Source organism: Gavialis gangeticus, unplaced genomic scaffold (genome assembly GCF_001723915.1).
Source record: "Gavialis gangeticus isolate Ggan-Ray unplaced genomic scaffold, GavGan_comp1, whole genome shotgun sequence".
Lineage (NCBI taxonomy): Eukaryota > Metazoa > Chordata > Crocodylia > Gavialidae > Gavialis > Gavialis gangeticus.
The window spans coordinates 42,667,891-42,672,297 of record NW_017729022.1 but is presented as its reverse complement, the minus strand read 5'-3'; positions in this window follow the sequence as shown (position 1 = coordinate 42,672,297).

Sequence of the window (4,407 nt, the reverse complement as noted above, 5' to 3'; positions counted from 1 at the left end):
TCTGCTCAAGTCCCTTCTGACCCTACAAACTATGAAACTATTACTATATAACTACTCAGAATACATTCTAAATTTTAATACAAGACAATAATGCTTACTTTGATCTTAGATATACCACATATCCTGTATCTAAATGTCCTGTGCAACAAGGCCCATAGCCATCTTCAAGTGCCCTCGGATCCTCAGATATCCAATTCCCCATCTCCCTCAACACCAGCTCCTTAATAAGCTGCCTGTCTGCTCAGGCTTATGGCATGCTTATGGCCAAACAGTCTGTCAGGACAGCAGAAAAACTTACCAGGTAAACAACAAGGGACCAGCTACAGAATGTGTCATTCTGAATGTATTAATATATTACATCCTGAAACATTTCTATAGCAGAATCACTTCCACATACAAAAAGAAAAAAACATATCTCTTCTTGACTTGAAAAGTCTTCCAAAAACTCCTTTTTTTTTGCCTTCTGACAGGATGAAAATCCCATTTCTAAGCAGTTTTTTTTTGTAATATTTAACATAAACTTTCTGATCAAAACTTAATACTTATAGTTTATATGGATTGACTAAAAAGATCTTTCTATAAATTCAAATACTTTAAATGAGTGCATTTTCAAAAGGTTTCATAAAGGGATTTGTCTCCTGAACAGCTGTATAATCATTGCAAAAGTATGCAACTTAGGACAACTTACCACAATATTATTGGAGGAAATGCTAAGAGGATAACAAAGCTGAAGTGCTAGTAAACCTTTGAAAAAGAAAGTGGTTGAGCCATGCTTGGGTAACTTGGTATCATACTCATATATTAGCATCATGTTATAGTTTATGAAATATAAGTTATTTTACTAGTAAAATTCTAAGAAACATCTTAAAGATCTTTGGCATCAACTACTGGCTTCAGCACAGACTGTTGCTGTAACTGTTAGAGTTATTCATATATAAAAGTTTTTGATGAACTGATCTCCAAATACTTTGACTTTTATCAGTAGAGTCTTATCTGTTTACAGCTTCCTGTTGGTACAGGCAGGACAGTCCCTAGGAAGCTAATGTCTTGTTCTTTTTTCTTCCACCAGATGATGCTACAGCTCAAAAAAAATCGCATTGAGGAAGACTGATCAGTGTCTTTACTATTACTTTCTAAGCAGGGAGTGAAAAAGAAAAGTGATGGCAGGTCTTTGTATTAGATAATTATACTATTAGGTGTGATATAGTTATTTAGTTACAATTGTATATAAAGTTCCATAATTTTATATAAGGAATATGCACATCTCCTTGAAAGTGCACACATAGATACATTGCAAGAAAGTTATATTATTTTATCAGAATGTATTACTCTAATATTCATGTGTACATATGTGTATACACACAGATACACAGTTATATATACATACATTCATATATACATACATTCATATATATATATATATATATATGGATGTATTATTTGAATCTTTTATGCTAACATATATAATTAAATATCTAATTTATATGTATATGTTATAACATTAGGTATTTAATATTGTTGTACATTTTGATTATATTAATACCATTAATTATTGTATTAAATCCCTAATATTGGGCAACCATGTGAGAAGTGTTCATGTAGATTATACACTGCATATCACATATCAATATTTGCCCCACTGGATGTCTAAAATCAGTCTACTGGAGGCTTGCCCTTGAAAACTAATGAATTAATGGCCTCACTCCAAGGAAATATTTAACCACCTGCTTAACTTTAAGCACATGTGGGACACTACTAACATCAGTAATGTACTGAATGGCTTTGTCAAAAGAGTACCCAGTTAGAACACTTATCGTCAGTGTTCCCATTGGCCATAACCTTTTCCATGTTAATGCAACCTACTTTTGGGGTAGTGCTAACAGGAAGTAGAGTGATTTCTGCTGTAACCTTCTCGCCTTCTTGTAGCTGGACTTGTTACTGATACAGAGCCTGCCATGATACGCTAGTGTAGGCCAAAGGCAGGATAGAGATGCTCCTTACAGACTAACTAAATCATAGCTGTTCAGGCCCACAAAAACTTATGCATCTCTAATTTAGTTAGTCGAAAAGGTTTATCTATAACCTGCTTTCTTCAAGACTATTCTAGGTCTAAATGAAGCATTTTTATTTATAACTGTATCTATTTTGGAAAATAGAGAATTTGAGATGCTCCACATATAAAAAGCTTCTTTTTTTTTTCCTGAGAGGGTACACTTATTCTCTTCTGTCAGGAAACATCTGCCTAAAGCTACATCATTTTGCCTAAAACTGAAGCCATATTTTATAGATTTCAAAAGAGGTGAAAGTTAACTAGAACTGAAATTGCCAAAAGTCTTTCACATGGAAGGACAGCTAGGAAAGCCAACCAAGTTTTGAATTCTGTGGAAGCAATGAAATGCATAATTACCACTGGACCAAAGGTAATTGATACATACTCTGTAAAAGAACCCAAACCTAAGACCTTTCATTTTCTATTTTACTTTGAATTGTTCTGATCTGTCTTTTTTTAAAATGCACTTTTTACTTGTTTCCCATTGGAGCTCAGTTGGATCAGGGAGCTGTGGGGGTTAGTGCTGCTGTTGCTTATATATTATCACTGCTGAAAAATGTCCCTAATGGGACTCTGTACCAGAGAATTTGGTAGCAGCATGAGTTATCCCATGCTGTGTCATGGTTCACCCCTCATCTGAATTCCTAGCCCCTCCAGGAGCCCTGTGCATTGAATACATTGATCCATGGGACACAGCCAGTCCATCAGCCATATGTTTGATGCCGCAGTTTAGCTGATATAAAGATGATCCATTATACTGTGCCTTAATAGAGTTGTACATTTAGCTGGTGAAATTTTACTGTGGAGCTAATTAGTCAGTTCTACAGTAAATGTCTTGTGTAGGTGTGTCCACTAAGTGGATTGTTTCCAAAGTAATCATTCAGCATTCATTTACTTATTGAAATCAAAAGGAAAAGAGTCATAAAGGGAACACTGTCTTGGAGGTAAGTATATGAAATAACATTTATAAAGCATCTGACCTATGAGTTTTGCCTTACATTGTCTAGTGTTCCTGTCAGATGTGAATGTAATGATGAACACTCATAGCTGTAACAATACTAAATGGCATGGGCATATTTATACACAGTGCATAAGAGCATCACAAATATATTCTGAAAGACCTAAAACCTGGCATGTGTGACTCTTTGAAGCATCAGCTTTTTCTGTTAGGTGTTCACTGATTGCAAGAATGCCTGAGGCTACCACTGTGTGGAGGGAAAGGGCAGGAAGAAGACATGTGTTGTGTGTATGTTAGAGAACTGATCCAATGACTCACATTGAGGAAGTTGTCTGAAGGTTTCCCGGAGAAACAAAGAAGCATCTATTACAGATAGTCACCAAAGCTCAACTATAATAAAACTTGTAAAAATAGAATGCAAATAAAGGTCTTTTAGCTTAACTTTTTTTGCTACTGATGAACACTAGTAACAAACATGCTTCTATCCATTTCTGGGCTTTTACGTTTCATGTGTATGTCATGGTAGTAGGTCTGTGTTCATTTTTTTAAGGAGGACGGGGATCATGCAGTCTAGATAAACATACCTGACAAACAATCAAAATACAGTGACCACTGAATGCTCTGATGCATTGCAATCTCTCAACCCACTTTTGCAATCTGAGAACACGCACTTTTGGCAATCGGTGGTGCTGCCCTGTCAGCCAGTGTTCCTGGGCAGCGGGGGCAGGCAAGAGCTCTGATACCCCCCCGAGAGCACTGGCTGGGGAGTGTGCCAGGAGAAGTGGTCCCCCCTGTGGCCAATCCCACTGACCCGGAAGTGCCAGTGATGCACCTGGAAGTGCCAGCAGCATGCTGATGCCAGTTGCAGGTTGGCAGGATTGGCCGCCACGGGGGACACACCTCCCCCCTCCAGCCTGCAGGATCAGCCACAGGGGGACCCCCTCCCCCAATTGCTAACTCTTCAGTCAGGGAGGCACCAGTCACCCATGTTGGCAATTATAAATGTATCCAAACTCCAAACAGATACGAACAGTTCCCCTCTGAACTGGAGATGGATTTAAATTTGGAATCAACATTCTGGTACACGTTCTGCAAAGACTCTTGGTCTGTATTTTCAAGACTGATGATGAGTTACTTTGGCTCTGCCTCCCTTTGTGGGTGCCCAGATTGTGAGAGATTATAGGACTTTAGAGAGCAGCTCTTTTTAAAATAGAACCAAAAATGTGTCTTAGGTTTAAAGTAAAACCTAAAAAAACAAATCTACCTCAGCCATATCTGAATAATCAGTTACCTCTTTTAATGAGGGGCCAAATTGCAGCCCAGATTCAAACACCTGTTCAGTTGCAATAATAAAGCAGTAGACAAGAGTGTTGGAAGGGACCATAAGGTGTCCATTAAA